This window comes from Drosophila erecta, unplaced genomic scaffold (genome assembly GCF_003286155.1).
Source record: "Drosophila erecta strain 14021-0224.00,06,07 unplaced genomic scaffold, DereRS2 tig00000126-arrow-pilon, whole genome shotgun sequence".
Lineage (NCBI taxonomy): Eukaryota > Metazoa > Arthropoda > Insecta > Diptera > Drosophilidae > Drosophila > Drosophila erecta.
The window spans coordinates 1476527-1494447 of record NW_020825209.1 but is presented as its reverse complement, the minus strand read 5'-3'; the positions used below and the strand labels follow the sequence as shown (position 1 = coordinate 1494447).

The 17921-nt window shown below is 38.5% G+C and overlaps 2 protein-coding genes across 2 annotated transcripts in view; one reads left to right on the top strand and one right to left on the bottom strand.

Moving 5' to 3' along the window:
- The window catches only part of LOC6549759 (irregular chiasm C-roughest protein), a 57624-nt gene extending 49046 nt beyond the window's left edge, over nt 1-8578 (bottom strand). The window contains exons 1-3 of the mRNA XM_026982490.1: nt 8472-8578; nt 7773-8108; nt 6875-6931 (exon numbers count right to left, since the gene is read on the bottom strand). The gene's annotated coding sequence lies outside the window, so the exon portion shown is untranslated. The remainder of the gene's footprint in view (nt 1-6874; nt 6932-7772; nt 8109-8471) is intronic.
- A 472-nt stretch (nt 8579-9050) lies between these two features.
- Nucleotides 9051-17921, top strand: part of LOC6550325 (irregular chiasm C-roughest protein) — a 131192-nt gene continuing 122321 nt past the window's right edge. Inside the window, exons 1-2 of the mRNA XM_026982491.1 lie at nt 9051-9122; nt 9933-9951. The gene's annotated coding sequence lies outside the window, so the exon portion shown is untranslated. The remainder of the gene's footprint in view (nt 9123-9932; nt 9952-17921) is intronic.

The following is a 17921-nucleotide window of genomic DNA, read 5'->3' as shown; positions in this document are numbered from 1 at the left end:
GGCAACACCCCTGCCAAAAGTTCCTCCCCCCTCCTTTCAAACCACCCATCTGTTTGGCGGAAGGAAGCAGGGAACTTTTATGTTTATGGCAAACAACGTGAAAGGTTGCCGAGGTCCAGAGTAGCAAAGTATCCCAGAGTATTGGGAGGTCCGCAGGTAAGTGACTAACTTTCAAAAAACTTTGCCAGCGATAAAAGGCGCTGCAACAATTCGTTTTCGATATGGAATATTTCCCGTTATTACATTACAGCTCCATGAAAAAAAAAACCATACAAAACATACGTGAACATATGTGAAAAATGGGCGAAAAAGGAAGGCATTGAAAAATGCGAGTTATGTGATACTAAACTTGTTAGTTGTTCATTTGGCTTGCAATTACCAACTAGTGAATCGGTGATTCTCATATTTTCCATGGTTGCTGGGCCATAAAAACTCGATGAAATTCGAATCCCCTCGTTCACAGCGCAGTTTCCTTGAAAATGCAATAACAAATGAAATGCAGTTAATCTTAAGCCGCGCCAATTAAAATTCAATCTCTGGCCCCCACATTATTCCACGAACTATGAACTTTGCGTACAACAGTTTATGATCTTTTAAGCCTGCAACCAATCCCCAATCTCCATTAAAGTGCCAGATGTGTGTGGGTCGTAAAATATGAGTGATTCCGGGTACTTTCATATTTCCAGCCTCTTCCGCATAAATATCTTCCTGTATCCATGTATCTCTGTATCTTTGTATCCCTGTATCCCTGTATCTTTGTATCCATGTATCCCTGTATCTCTGTATCCCTCTATCTCTGTATCTTTGTATCCATGTATCCCTGTATCTTTGTATCTCTATATCCATGTATCCCTGTATCCGTGTATACCTGTATCCCTGTATCTTGTATCTTTGCATCTCGCGATTCATTATTCTTTTCCATTGTCATCTATTCATGCCACCACCCCACATCCCCACTTTTTTTGCTTGGCTGGTCTTTAATGTGTCACCGTAGACATCTATTAAAACTTCATTCATATTGCGGTTTGCAGGATACACGCGATGAGCAGGATCCATCCGCGAGCAGCGCATTCGAATCTGATTTCGGAAATGGAATATGCGGTAGCATAAGGGGGGTCTGTGATTTCGGTGGGGTGGGGGTGATGGTGTGTGTGTGTGTGTTTGGGAACCCCCCGTCAGCGAGAACAAATACCAAAAATTAGATGAGCTCGGCTTCAGCTAGCAAGTCCATCTGTCAAACATTGTGCCTGGTGACAGTTTCTGCGGCTTTTTATTGTTGCTGCGGCAGTTTCATAAAGGTGGGCAACCAGCACTCAAAACAATATTCTATATGGTTTCGAAAAACTGAAAATTCAATATTAATATGGCACCATTTATGCGTAGCATTTGAGTTATGAAAATTGTTTTAATTTCAAGTATCTAAGGTGAGGGTAAACCCCCAAAACATTTACATTGTATGAACATTTTTTGGAGTGTTTTTGGGGCTGCTGCTTATGATGATGTTGTTGCCTTTTTGATGGCTCGCTTTACTTTTTCCTGCGCTGCGTTTCGGGGGGTTGGGAATGCTAAAATATGAGCACATTTCACTCGCTTAGAGTGTGTGCGAGTGTGTGCTGTGTGTGCTGTTGTGTGTAGCTGGCACATGTGGCCAGCTCCACTCCGAACCCACATTTCTACCTATACGGACGGATCCCCCTAGCTATCGTGCCCCAGCTACCTGGCAACCATATGTGGCCTTTTATTACGATTATGATTACGTGTAAGTGCAGGAGTTGGGGTCCTGTGACTCGGGCTTCTGTACCCACGGGCTCCATTAAAGAAATCAGAATGCCGGCAACAGCTGACAAAATCGATGTATATATCTATATCTCTATATATGTGTGCATACATATGTATGTACATCGCCCTACGCGACAACATCATTATGCTAATCACAATGATTAGAGCTGGTGAAACCCAGCGACCGAGCGTAGCCATAAAAACCAATCTGAAACCTGGGTCCCAGCAATTTGTCACGCCGCCTGGGAAGCCAATCGCTTTTATCAACCGCACCAGATCTCGAAACCAGAGATCCCAGATCTTTGAAATCATCAGAGAACGAGCTACAAACCCCCTAAAAAACGAAAATTAAAACGATAGCGGGGTTCTAGTGAATTTCAAATACCCTGAAATCAAAAGAACTAGCTAAATTCAACATTTTAGACTAACTAAAATGCCACTTGATATGAAGAAATTGAATTGGTGGTTTTCCTGCCTAGAGAACTATTACTTTTTTGAATAACTTACTAAAGGATATGCGATTTTCGTATTTATAGCGAGCAATTTGTGCGGCCAAGTTCAAGGGGCTGCCACTGGACTCCTTCTCGTGGCCAACGATTAATTTGTGGAATAAGTTCAGTGGTCAGTTGAGTAAGTCCAAGTCCAAAGACAAAGACCAAAGCCAAAACCAAAGCCAAAGCCAAGTTAAAAGCCAAGTTAAAAGGGCAGGAAAGAGCCCTGGCTCCAGTTTCAGTTTCAGTTCCAGTTCCAGTTTCAGTTTTAAGACAAAGACAAGTTCTTGTGTTATTTAATGTGGCACGGCGACGGCGTTGGCGATGTGCTCATTGATAATCATAATCAAGCTAATGACGCGGCAGCCGATAAGCTGCACTGTGATAAAAACCTCAACTCGAATGTGAATGCCCTGAAATTAGAATTTAATAACTGTCTTGTTGGTGAAACGAGTGCTTAAGTAGGCTTTAAAGCGCACAAAGCAGTGGCTAAAGAATTCGCGTGCCAGCACTGCTTTCTGGAGTTATCAAACTAAATGTTTTTTCAAGTGCACTGCGGCGTGTTCCCAGTACCGTTTTTAAGAGCAGGGAGCGGCTTTAATGATGATACAGCGCTGCCGCATCCAAAGCTGATCGCTCCGGCGGCTAGTGACGATATTGGCCCAATCCGATTGGCCCGAAAACATTCCTCAATACCCGTGGCCGTGGCAATGGCAGTGGCCACTTGCTACTTATCCGGGCCAATTATCTCTGGGAGAAAAACCGATTGGCCGGCTCATCGAAGACTGGAGTGCTGGACTGCCGGACTGCTGGACTGTGGGACTAATGAGTGCAATTTGCTTCTTGTCTTGGCCACTAAATGCTCGCATTAGTTTAGATAAATAGCTTAATTAATACGTTTAGTCGGGCTGGCAGCTAGAGAGCCTTCATGCCGACAATTACAACAATAACGAGCGGCAATTATTAGCCTAATGGCATTGTTTGATTTCCGCACTGCACTTTTGGGCGCCGCTATAGTTCGAGTTCCGCTAAGTGGCCAGTATTTCGTGGGTGTGGGTGTGGGTATGCGTGTGTGTGTATATTGTGTGTAGACTGGGCTATTTGGCCTGGCCAAATAGATAGATGGCCGCATTCAGTGGCCCGATTAGGGCATTCCTGCACAGCGCTCCATTATACCAATTCGCACAAATGGGTGCGAGTAATTCTCGTGCTTTCATCGCAAAGCACTTTCACTGATGGAATTCGATGGGGTCTTGACAAAATGAGTTTCGAAAATCCTTGGCAGTTGTGTAGAAGTTTTTTTTTTTGGTATATTGTAATTTCTTTTGTCTGCATGACTGCGCGCCACTTAAAAGCTCATATAAATATGTATGTTACCTACTGTACGAGTATATCCCAAAGGCAACCTGCATGTGATTGTAAGCCAGAGCTAAAAGATGGGCTTCCGGCGACTCATTCGCCGCCAGCATATCGAAATCAATTTCTCACGTTTTCAGTTTCATCTTGCGTTTCCATTTTAGAGCCGTTTCTCTGTATCTAATGACTGCTGGAAGATTGAAGGCGGCAAATGCGGCGCAAAGACAAAAGGTAACGCCGATCTGCGACCTATAAAGCCTATAAAGCCTGTATATAACCCATAATCGAAAACCAAGAAACGCCCCCGTTTCGGCTGCAAACAATAAGCGTGACTAATGCAAAATACCCGAGATACCTGGCCGCGGTCATAAACACCTCATCAGCGGTCATTACGATGCCTTCTCTGAACGAAATTAGATATAAATAAGCCGCAAAATCCGTACGCCATACGAGTATGTCTCAATATATAATTCGGGTTCATAAATCGTGGCATGGATTGTGGCTCGTTAAAAAATTAAATTAATAAAACTTAATTTGCACACGGGGCGAATCAAGACGAACGAAATGGGCGCCAAATCGCCAAATGACCAAATCAGGGCACCAAATGAGCTGCCCACTACTTTCCACAGATCGTTCGCTCCTTTTGTGATTTTTCAATAATCACCTGAGGCCAATACCCTAAACATAGGGTATATGAGTCGAGTTGTAAAGTTGCAAAGTTATTCACATAGGTAGCAAAGTCTAAGCTAATTATTGCTGTAAAATCAAACTATTTGAAAGATGTTTATATCAAAGGGTATTTTTTCAGCTGTATCGTTTATCTTTTTAGTTCGCTACAGATACATGCACATGTATGTATATTGTTTTTATTTTAGTTTTGTGGGGCGTTTGCGACGACGGCATTTTTGCTGATAATGATCGATTTGGCGCTCGAGAAATGTGTCAAAAGCAACACACCAAAGTCACTCGAATGAGTCGGCGAATTTGATTGGACGGATGATTGATGGAACGGTTTTGGATTCGTGGCTTATAGGGTGGCAATACTGTAGTGGAAGGACCCTCATAATGGATGGCTCGCCATCGAGGGGGCTGGTGCGAGCAATAATTGGATTATAATTTGTTTGGGGCACTTTTATGTCGAATACGTTTCAAAATCGCAGCTTAGATGGGATTCGCAGAAGTATGAGAAAGTATCACGAGGTTTCACGGTTCATAGCTTCGATTTTTTGGGTACTGATTAGTTTCCCATTAAAGGTAACATCCATTTATAAATAAATTGTATGTATATGCATACATACGTCTATTGGTTTCTACTTTCTGCTCTAAAATATCAACGATTCTTTTAACACATTTTTGCTATGGTCACCCGCTGATTTTCAAACCTTTCCCGCCCGATTTTTGTGATTTTCGCTGATTTGCCTACCAAATTTTCAGCGAAACTCACCGCTCAACCGCTGCAAATCCAATTTGTTTGCTTAGGATGCATGAACCACAAATCAATTACGCGCCCTCTTCAAAAACAACAACCACAGAAACAAAACAATAACAACAACAATAACAGCACCACCAATTACAACAACTAAAGCAACAGCATCAAACAAACAAAAAAAAAAGTAAAGCAGCGGGAAGGAAAAACTACACGGCTCAAATTAATGAAAATCCAATGAAAAGCGCCACATGCAGAGAGAGAGCGTTCATTCCACAACCACAGTCGTGTTCAGCGTACTAGCACCACTTGTAAAAAGTCGTGCGAGACGAGAGGAAAAAAAAAGTACAGATACAAAAAAATAAACAAATCAATATATACAATATTGCATATAATAAATTAAAATAAAAGCAAGTTTTTCAATAAGCTGCTATATAATTAATATCTAATGCAGCCAATTCTATGGAATTAAGCACAAGTGTGTATGACACTGCACGGCAGTTCCTCGGTTAAAACAAATTCATTACGCAACTGAAATGAAAATGAAAACAGGATGAAATCCACCGGCGAGCATGACAAATTGAGGGCCCTTTTTCCGTTGGCCTTATGTATGTATTTTCTTCATTTTTTTTTTTGAGGCCAATAAAGAGCCGATCGCTTAGCGTGAAAAATGCGTGTGAGCAAAGCCACACAAGTCGATGGACGGCCGGATGGATGGATTCTCTGCTTTGATTGAGTTGCATTTCCTGATTTTCCCAAAAAAAAAAAAAGAAACGAAATGAAACGAAACGAAACGAATACGAATACGAAACTTGCTACGAAACCCAAGACGACTTCTAAAAAAACAAAAAAAGAATAGAGATCCCGAAATGTTGACAAAACAAATAAACAAAAGTTTGCGGCGCAAATTCAAAGGAAAAACGCTAACAAGAATGAGCAGGAGGTGCAGGAGAAGTTGCGTCTCGCATTACAATGGCTGTCATTATCCTGGGTCGAGTGTCCAAGAGCCTTTAATTATTTTTTAGAGTTTTTAGAGTTGGCGTGCAAGTGCAGGCTGTCCACGGCTGATTTATCCCTGCGGCACAAGTCCTTGCAGGACACGCCCACAGGCGCCTGCCGTCCCGGAATTTCAATACTTTCAAGTGGTCAACATACATACATATGCACATACACTCTGTGCGCTGGCCCATCGAAATTTGATTTCCATGTTTTGGATGTTTGGGTTACGCCCGCCGCGTCTACATAATTTACGATGGTCATCTGGAAGCACTTGTGCCGCTCCTAATTGCAGCCGATGCCGCCTGCAGCTGTCATCCCGATCTCCATATCCTTGAGCAGCAGTCCCCCCCCCCCCCACACACACACCCCCCCACCATTCCACTCAAGTGGGTGTGCTGGACCCTTTGCTCTCGAGCTGAGTTGCCATTCCGAACTTAGTTGGAGGACCCCATTAAGATAGGATTGAATGCCGCTAATGACCGAGCGGCGACGAAAGTTGCTGGCCGATGATGGCTGCGCTTTCAACAGAATCCTTGAGTTATCTCAAAGGATATCCTCTATCAGGCATTTGCAAAAGACACCATGGTATGCATGTATGTACAAAGTTTCCTTTGGGAAAACACCAACAATCTGGATTTCCAACAAAACTCTTCAAATCGATAGTTAAGAACATAGAACGTGGGTGGATAAAGGAATGAAATAAATAAAACCAATCTTAAGGTGTATTCATGTGAGAAACTAAAAGAACTTAACATACTACATATGTACATATGTACAAATGTATGTACTTTACAAATTAATATATAAGTATGTATGTACATACCACGCGGCGCTGGGTGATTGGTGCTGGGTGCGGGGTGCGGGGTCATTTATCCGGGATCTAGAAGATAAAAGAAAAACCATTTATATAAAAACCATATATATAATTGATCAATTTATAAATGTATTATTTTGAATATATATAAAATGTATAAATATGTATAAATATTTATATTTAATAAAAGTATTTATTCGCATATTTAGGCCAGAGAGCGCATTCAAAAAGCGAGCTCCAAGAGAGGATCGCAGTTAAGTACATGCAGGGATACCAACTACCATTAGAATCGCTCTTTTTTGCTCCTTTTTTTTATCCTTTCATTACTTGAAACCCTTCAACACACACTTTACTTACTAAAGTAATGATCACAACAAAAAAGAGGAAAAAAAAACACATTTTACTTTCAAATTGCAAACACTTTTATGTGTACGCACATGTGCTTACATATATATGTTCATATATATGCATTTACGTATGTATGTATGTATGCAAAAACGCCATAATCGGAGCGCCAAATATCGAGTGGAATCATTTCAACGGGCTGCGATCAGTTGTTACGAACATTTTCCACGCGTTTTCCACAATTTTCAAGTCCGATAAACATAAGAAATTAACTAAAATGACACTATTGCTCAGTATAAATACGCCTGCTCGCTTTGCGGTGCGCGCGAAAAAGAACGGAGAACCGAAAGAGGGGGAGAAAAAAGAGCGATTCAAACGGTAAGTGGTGGCCGCTTTCGCTATTTCTGCATTTTCTGCTGGGCCTCCTTTTTTGATAATTTTATACATAACTTAAAACACGTCAAAACACACTTTATATATATTTATATATATATAAATATATTTCAAGAATCAGAGCAAAAAAAATGAACAAAAACGCAATTGCCATTCAAATTGCACGCACATTTACACACGTACACATATATGTATGTATGCAGTTTTAAGTGCGCAATTTGTAAAAAACCTTCGATTGAATTTAAACGTTAAATTTCGCGAGAAAATTAGTTTAACGGGCTGCGATCAGTTGTTACGAACATTTTCCACGCGTTTTCCACAATTTTCAAGTCCGATAAACATAAGAAATTAACTAAAATGACACTATTGCTCAGTATAAATACGCCTGCTCGCTTTGCGGTCCGCGCGAAAATGAACGGAGAACCGAAAGAGGGGGAGAAAAAAAAGCGATTCAAACGGTAAGTGGTGGCCGCTTTCGCTATTTCTGCATTTTCTGCTGGGCCTCCTTTTTTGATAATTTTATACATAACTTAAAACATTTCAACACACACTTTATATATATTTATATATATTGAAATATATTGTAATATATATTTCAAGAATCAGAGCAACAAAAAAGAACAAAAACGCAATTGCCATTCAAATTGCACGCACATTTACACACGTACACATATACATATGTATGTAAGTAGATATTTATGTATGCATGTGTAGCGAAAACGCAGTTTTAAGTGCGCAATTTGTAAAAAACCTTCGATTGAATTTAATTAAACGTTAAATTTCGCGAGAAAATTAGTTAAACGGGCCGTGATCACTTGTTACGAACACTTTCCACGCGTTTTCAAGTCCGATAAGCATAAGAAATTACCTAAAATGACACTATTGCGCCGAATAAATACGCCTGCTCGCTTTGCGGTGCGCGCTAAAATGAACAGCGAACCGAAAGAGGGGGAGAGAAAAGAGCGATTCCAACGGTTAGTGGTGGCCGCTTTCGCTATTTCTGCATTTTCAGCTTTGCCTCCTTTTTTGATAATCTTATACATAACTTAAAACACTGCAACACACACCTTATATATATTTATATATATAGATATATATATATATATATATATCTATATTAGAAGTTATATCTCGAAGTTAAAAAAAAACCATTTATATAAAAACCATAAATTTATATAATTGATCAATTTATAAAAGCATTATTTTGTATATATAAAATGTATAAATGAATTATATTTATATTTAATAAAAGTATTTATTCCCATATTTAATAATAACCTTTATTTAGGGTTAAGCGTAAAATACAGCCAGAGTAATTTTTACGTGTACGTAGGCCAGAGAGCGCATTCCAAAAGAGAGCTTCAAGAGAGGATCGCAGTAAGGTACATGCAGGGACACCAACTACCGTTAGAATCGCTCTTTTTTGCTCCCTCTCTTTCGGCTTGCCTTTGCATTTTTCGGGAGCATTGCCGGCAGACGCATTGCTGCTGCCCAATATAAATTCAATCAATTTACTCAGGTAATCGGGCTTAAAAATGTGTAAAACGCGTTTAAAGTGTTCGCAACAAGTGATCGCGGCCCGTTGGAATGATTCCACTCGATATTTGGCGCTCCGATTATGGCGTTTTTGCTACACATGTGTACATACATATGTAAATGCATATATATGAACATATGTATATATGTAAGCACGTGTGCAAAGTGCTTGCAATTTGAAAGTAAAATGCGTTTTTTTTTTTTTTTCCTTTTTTTTGTTGTTGTTGTGATCATTACTTTAGCAAGTAAAGTGTGTGTTAAAGCGTTTCAAGTAATGAAAAGATCAAAAAAAGGAGCAACCGAAAAAAAGGAATGCGAAAGCGGCGACCACCTGCCGTTAGCATCACTCTTTTCGCTCTCCTCTTTTGGTTCTCCGTTATTTATTTGCGCGCACCACGCTTATTTCTACTGTGCAATAGCATCATTTCAACTAATTTTTATGTAAATTGTAAAAAACTCGTGTAAAGGGCTTGTAAGTAGTGATCGCGCTTCGTTGAAGTAATTTCCACTCGATATTTGGCGTTTATTCGTTTCAAACGGCGGTTTTTGCAAATGCCGCTCCGAAAGTTGCCTTTTGGCCTCCCCTATCGCAAGTGTGTGTGTGTGCATAAAGGCGCATGTAAGTGTGCTTGCAATTTCAAATGAAATTGCGCAATTTTGTTCTCTTTTTGTTTTTTTTTTGTGATCAATTCTAAAATGTTTAAAATGTGCGTTGAAGTAAATATAAAATAATGATGTGATAATAAAAAAATGTGGGTGAAAAGTCCAATTTTCATATATACTTCAAAATCAGTTCCAACTATTAAAGTGAGGTAAGTGATAAGATAATTGTTAGATAATTGATTACATTGAATTGCAAATATTTTGTATAATTATTAAAAAATGGGTTAATGGGTATTGAGGAGTTAATGTTACGTCATACTGTTAATGTATACTGTTACGTCATAATGTTATTTCATACTGATACTTCATACTGTTACTTCCTACTGTTACTTCATACTGTTACTTAATTTTATTCAACATTTTATTCTATGCCATGATATCTGAAAAACAAAATTGCTCCCCAAGTTTCTCGCTTTTTTCCGAAAGGTAGTGCTTAAAAGCCCCCCCCCCCCCCCCCCCCCCCCCCCTAACCAGCACGCTGTCACTCCCCAAATACTTTCATAATTCCTGAACCGACCGCCCACCCCCAACTTCCTTTAACTCTTCCCGATCTTCAAAGAAGCACCGGGGCCCACCCCGAATAGTGGGTCCCCCCACTGGAGGATCTGGAAATCAGATTGTCAACATGGCCTCGCACGTGATATCAATGCATTAACGGAAGTGTTTCAATTGTGTATTCCCCGGGTGCCCCAAAATAGCCACGGAAATGCAGCAAACTTCTGGCTAAAGATCAATAATCGTCGCGCCCCTTCGCCAAGGTACATACACACACATAAAGCCCAAACCCCCTAGAAAACATTGAAAAATGTTGCCCTCGCGCTGGGCGATAAAAAAAAGTGTCCAACTTCCCCATTTCGCTTTGTTTGGTCGCAACCCTCGGAAAATCCGAGTACCAAACACCAAATACCGAGTACCAAATGACAAACAGACGCGGCAAATAAATAACAAGAAATGCCATCGTGTAGGGGGCGTAATTTGTGGACGGGGGTATTACGGATCTGGGATTTTCCTACCCACTTATAGTGGAAAAGCCGGGACAAATTAACACGCCAGGCGAAAGTCTGGAAAATGCAAGATCCGGGATATGGGAGCTTCGGGGGATAGAACTCTAGATGTGTAGATCTATTTTAAGACTCCGGGCAGACAACTCGGTCGCCTGATCCAGTCATTTCCATTCCATTTACATCCCCAGTCGCATCCATGTAGCACCTTTATTAATTGCAGCCGACGAGACGAGCGTTTGACATGTTTAATGCGAAAATCTCGTGGGGAGCACGGAGGCAGCGGCATAGGATACTGCACAGCGAGAAAATGCGTGAAGTACCTTGGATTGATTTTGGAGTTGCAGCACACAGCGGCATACACTACATTTTCACATAGTAAAAACTATGTCGATATTGAATTTTATCATCTGAGAATTTATATGAGATATGAAATATGAGATTCTGTATTCATGGTTGATTAGTTTACAATTAAATGCGCGCAATTGTCACTATTTTTTCTCACTGCACAACGCCTTAAAGTCCCGTTTTCGGATTGGGGAACATTTGTCGGTCTATTTTGGTAAACAGAATGCCAGAACGTCTCTCCCCATCGCGAGCAACGTTGACATAGGCTGGAAATTCTTTTGACTCCATCTATTTTGGTGGCCTCCCAGACGAGCCAGCATTGTATCTCGCATATACATATAGCGATAGCGTATTGCAATCTGCAGACAGAGGATTGCAGACTGCAGACTGTAGACTGAAGACTGCAGACTGAAGGCAGAAGAAAGAAGGCTGAAGACTGAGGAAAAGACAGCTGACGCCAGGCGCGAGGGCAAAGTCGAATCGTAATGCCATTTGGGGATCTGTGCATCTTTATGCCCCCAGATCGAAGGGACTCTGTTCGCATGTCTGGCTCGAACTTCATCCCATTTTATCCCTTTTTGTGTGAAGTTTTCTTTTAAAGAGGGGGAACAAATGGAATGGCGTCGTCACCGAGAAATTTCCATTAAAACGCGTTCTGAATGAATTCATTTTTTAAATTTCCATTCAAGACTTATGCTGAAAAGTATCATGTATAAGCCATTGCCAGGGAACAATTCAATCAGTTTTTAGGCGTTTTTTTTGTATTTTTTTTTGTAATATTTCTGATGTTATGATGCTGTAGAACCTCAAAACCGTCCCATGACTGAAGTTCTAAAGTCCATAACTCAGCTTATCCTAATCGGAATTTGGGGTGACATACCTCTAAATGTTTCTGGAGAAATTCTCTAAAAATCTGCATTCAAATTTAGAATTTAATTTTTTAAAATTTTGTTTGTATTTTTTTTGTCATTTTTCTGATGTGATGATGCTGTAGAACCTCAAAACTGTCCCATGACTGAAGTTCTAAAGTCCATAACTCAGCTTATCCTAATCGGAATTTGGAGTGACATACCTATAAATGTTTCTGGAGCAATTCTCTAAAAATCTGCATTCAAATTTAGAATTTAATTTTTTTTAAATTTTTTTGTATATTTTTTGTCATTTTTCTGATGTGATTGCTGTAGAACCTCAAAACTGTCCCATGACTGAAGTTCTAAAGTCCATAACTCAGCTTATCCTAATCGGAATTTGGAGTGACATACCTCTAAATGTTTCTGGAGCAATTCTCTAAAAATCTGCATTCAAATTTAGAATTTAATTTTTTAAAATTTTTTTTGTATTTTTTTTGTCATTTTTCTGATGTGATGATGCTGTAGAACATCAAAACTGTCCCATGACTGAAGTTCTAAAGTCCATAACTCAGCTTATCCTAATCGGAATTTGGAGTGACATACCTCTAAATGTTTCTGGAGCAATTCTCTAAAAATCTGCATTCAAATTTAGAATTTAATTTTTTAAAATTTTTTTTGTATTTTTTTTGTCATTTTTCTGATGTGATGATGCTGTAGAACATCAAAACTGTCCCATGACTGAAGTTCTAAAGTCCATAACTCAGCTTATCCTAATCGGAATTTGGAGTGACATACCTCTAAATGTTTCTGGAGCAATTCTCTAAAAATCTGCATTCAAATTTAGAATTTAATTTTTTTAAAATTTTTTTGTATATTTTTTGTCATTTTTCTGATGTGATGATGCTGTAGAACATCAAAACTGTCCCATGACTGAAGTTCTAAAGTCCATAACTCAGCTTATCCTAATCGGAATTTGGAGTGACATACCTCTAAATGTTTCTGGAGCAATTCTCTAAAAATCTGCATTCAAATTTAGAATTTAATTTTTTTTAAATTTTTTTGTATATTTTTTGTCATTTTTCTGATGTGATTGCTGTAGAACCTCAAAACTGTCCCATGACTGAAGTTCTAAAGTCCATAACTCAGCTTATCCTAATCGGAATTTGGAGTGACATACCTCTAAATGTTTCTGGAGCAATTCTCTAAAAATCTGCATTCAAATTTAGAATTTAATTTTTTAAAATTTTTTTTGTATTTTTTTTGTCATTTTTCTGATGTGATGATGCTGTAGAACATCAAAACTGTCCCATGACTGAAGTTCTAAAGTCCATAACTCAGCTTATCCTAATCGGAATTTGGAGTGACATACCTCTAAATGTTTCTGGAGCAATTCTCTAAAAATCTGCATTCAAATTTAGAATTTAATTTTTTTAAATTTTTTTTGTATTTTTTTTGTCATTTTTCTGATGTGATGATGCTGTAGAACATCAAAACTGTCCCATGACTGAAGTTCTAAAGTCCATAACTCAGCTTATCCTAATCGGAATTTGGAGTGACATACCTCTAAATGTTTCTGGAGCAATTCTCTAAAAATCTGCATTCAAATTTAGAATTTAATTTTTTTAAAATTTTTTTGTATATTTTTTGTCATTTTTCTGATGTGATTGCTGTAGAACCTCAAAACTGTCCCATGACTGAAGTTCTAAAGTCCATAACTCAGCTTATCCTAATCGGAATTTGGAGTGACATACCTCTAAATGTTTCTGGAGCAGTTCTCTAAAAATCTGCATTCAAATTTAGAATTTAATTTTTTTAAAATTTTTTTGTATATTTTTTGTCATTTTTCTGATGTGATGATGCTGTAGAACATCAAAACTGTCCCATGACTGAAGTTCTAAAGTCCATAACTCAGCTTATCCTAATCGGAATTTGGAGTGACATACCTCTAAATGTTTCTGGAGCAATTCTCTAAAAATCTGCATTCAAATTTAGAATTTAATTTTTTAAAATTTTTTTTGTCATTTTTCTGATGTGATGATGCTGTAGAACCTCAAAACTGTCCCATGACTGAAGTTCTAAAGTCCATAACTCAGCTTATCCTAATCGGAATTTGGAGTGACATACCTCTAAATGTTTCTGGAGCAATTCTCTAAAAATCTGCATTCAAATTTAGAATTTAATTTTTTTTTAATTTTTTTGTATATTTTTTGTCATTTTTCTGATGTGATTGCTGTAGAACCTCAAAACTGTCCCATGACTGAAGTTCTAAAGTCCATAACTCAGCTTATCCTAATCGGAATTTGGAGTGACATACCTCTAAATGTTTCTGGAGCAATTCTCTAAAAATCTGCATTCAAATTTAGAATTTAATTTTTTTTTAATTTTTTTGTATATTTTTTGTCATTTTTCTGATGTGATTGCTGTAGAACCTCAAAACTGTCCCATGACTGAAGTTCTAAAGTCCATAACTCAGCTTATCCTAATCGGAATTTGGAGTGACATACCTCTAAATGTTTCTGGAGCAATTCTCTAAAAATCTGCATTCAAATTTAGAATTTAATTTTTTTTTAATTTTTTTGTATATTTTTTGTCATTTTTCTGATGTGATTGCTGTAGAACCTCAAAACTGTCCCATGACTGAAGTTCTAAAGTCCATAACTCAGCTTATCCTAATCGGAATTTGGAGTGACATACCTCTAAATGTTTCTGGAGCAATTCTCTAAAAATCTGCATTCAAATTTAGAATTTAATTTTTTTTTAATTTTTTTGTATATTTTTTGTCATTTTTCTGATGTGATTGCTGTAGAACCTCAAAACTGTCCCATGACTGAAGTTCTAAAGTCCATAACTCAGCTTATCCTAATCGGAATTTGGAGTGACATACCTGTAAATGTTTCTGGAGCAATTCTCTAAAAATCTGCATTCAAATTTAGAATTTAATTTTTTAAAATTTTTTTTGTATTTTTTTTGTCATTTTTCTGATGTGATGTGATGTAGAAACTCAAAACTGTCCCAAGACTGAAGTTCTAAAGTCCATAACTCAGCTTATCCTAATCGGAATTTGGAGTGACATACCTCTAAATGTTTCTGGAGCAATTCTCTAAAAATCTGCATTCAAATTTAGAATTTAATTTTTTAAAATTTTTTTTGTCATTTTTCTGATGTGATGATGCTGTAGAACCTCAAAACTGTCCCATGACTGAAGTTCTAAAGTCCATAACTCAGCTTATCCTAATCGGAATTTGGAGTGACATACCTCTAAATGTTTCTGGAGCAATTCTCTAAAAATCTGCATTCAAATTTAGAATTTAATTTTTTTAAAATTTTTTTGTATATTTTTTGTAATTTTTCTGATGTGATTGCTGTAGAACCTCAAAACTGTCCCATGACTGAAGTTCTAAAGTCCATAACTCAGCTTATCCTAATCGGAATTTGGAGTGACATACCTCTAAATGTTTCTGGAGCAATTCTCTAAAAATCTGCATTCAAATTTAGAATTTAATTTTTAAAAATTTTTTTTTTATTTTTTTGTCATTTTTCTGATGTGATGTGATGTAGAAACTCAAAACTGTCCCAAGACTGAAGTTCTAAAGTCCATAACTCAACTTATTTTAATCGGATTTTTAAGTGGCACACCTTTAAATTTTTCTGGAGCAATTTCCTAAAAATCTGCATTGAAATTTAGAATTTAATTTTTTTTGTAATTTTTTTGATGTTATGATGTTGTAGAAACTCAAAACTGTCCCAAGACTGAAGTTCTAAAGTCCATAACTTAACTTATCTTAATCGGTTTTTTAATTGTTGGTTTAATTGTTTTACTGATCCCACTCTACCGCCCTAAATCCTCTAAATACTGTCACAACCGCTCGTTTGAAAATTTTTTAAAAATTGTTTTCCAGAAAATTTTAAAAATTTCTCGTTTGCACTAGCTGGGTAACGGGTATTTGATAGTCGGGGTCGAGTACCCCTATAGCATTCTATCTTGTTGTTACTGCTTTTCTACGTTTGCTAAGTGCCAAGATATCCGTAAGTTTGGCATCAATTATGCAACTCAGTATTTCTGTGCAGTTTTCCAAGCCACTAAGAACATTTTCCCCACTTCTTCATTCATTTGCAATTTCCATTAAAATGTCATTGAAATTTCACTTACAAAAATTTCCCTTCAAAAACCAAACCGAACTGGAGCAAAAATAAAAATTGAGTAGACGCCAGAACGGAACTGAGTTTTGTATTGTGGTGAAGAAGTCTGGGTAAAAGCGGGAATTCGAGTTGGTTTTGGGGGAAACTTTAGCTGGCAATTCTATTGCCAAACGCATTTTGCACTTCAATTGCACGTGAAAATGAAAATGGAAATGAAAATGAAAATGGAAGGGGGGTGGTGTGTTGCTGCAAAAGTCTGCGAAAAACTGAAAAATTCAAGCCTGTTAATATGCGTAAGTGTGTGGGGCAGGTGTGTGTTGGATGTTATGTGGGTGGCTGGTGGTTCGGCAAGTGGGTGGAATCTCCTGCGTCCTGAGTCCTGGCGTGAAGTTGTCTCTTTATTTTTCTTCTCGGGCTTCTGGTGCTGTCATTGATATGGCATTTTCCCCAAACCACCCAAAAGTACCTCTGAATTTTCCCAACCTCCAACATTTTCCCCCGATTTTAGCCTCACCTTCTTTCGTTGTCGTTTTGTCGCCTGTTGTTAATTGTCATTGCGTCGCTTTAAGCCGCTCAGTGGCAGGAAAATGGGAAATGGAAGCCTCACCTTGTCGGGTGTGTGAAGAAAATCTGGGATGGGGTGGGGTTTGGGTGTTGGCAGATAAAGTGAATCAAGAGGAAGGCCAAGGAGCAGCCAGCAAAGTCTATCGGCCATACATACTCTTGCCAAATGCCACTTGAAACCTGAGAGGAAATAAACAGCCTTTCAATAAACAAACAAATTATTAAGTATGAGATTTTATATTTATGCTCTATTCCATAGCATACTAGCTATCTAAGTCTATAAGACACTATAATAGGAATAGAAAATCCAGTTTACAGTCCGGTTTAGAGATGATTTTAGGACCATATGGCTACCCTTCGGTGTGTGGATAGTTTCTCGCCCCCCAGCCGTTGTTGTTATTGCCGCTTTTGCTGTTTTCACGCGCGGTTAGCGCCTGTAATTGCATTGCCAAGTAAAGGACGAACCGCGAACAGTGAGCGACATTCGTATATGTCTCTCCATGTGTGCGCTGCACTTGCAAAAAAAAAAAAAAAAACCATCAGTGACTTTTAAATAGTGTTTTATGACATGATCTTCCTTCCCTACACTTTAAAATATATGCTTTAAGCGGCTTTGTTCGATTTGTCTTTGTATCGTTAGAGTAGAAGCGAGTGTAATTTTTTGGGCAGTGTACTTTTTAGTGCGTATGTGTGAGAGCGTTGGCGTAAGTGAAATTTATTTCAACAGCCCCCGCCAGGCATTCAGCCCCAAAACTGTCGGTTGGCCAACTTAGGCGAAAAATTGAGAAGCAAGGCACCATCACCAGCAAAGGCAGCATCAACGGCAATAGAATGAAATGAGGCTGGCAAGGGGGGTTCCGGGGGGTTATGGGGGTTACGGGGGTTCCTCGGGTTAAATGCGCCCCAATAGGGGGCGCCATCTGCGGCACACTGGCGCCAAAGTGATGGAAACCATTCCGAATGCACAATCTCACAGCGGTTGATCCCAAAAAAAAATCACAAAAAATGAATGAAAATATGCAATTTTCAGAGGGAGAGAGAGAAAGAGAGCGAGAGATAGCAAGTGTTAAGGGGGTGCATAAAAGGGCCACAGCGGTTTATGGGCTAAACTTTGTATGGTGCAGAGTACTTTCTCAGTTGTAGCCGTATTCCGATGCTAAAAGCACCATAAAAGGTATATATATTAACAAATACGATTTGTAATTGAAATTCCTA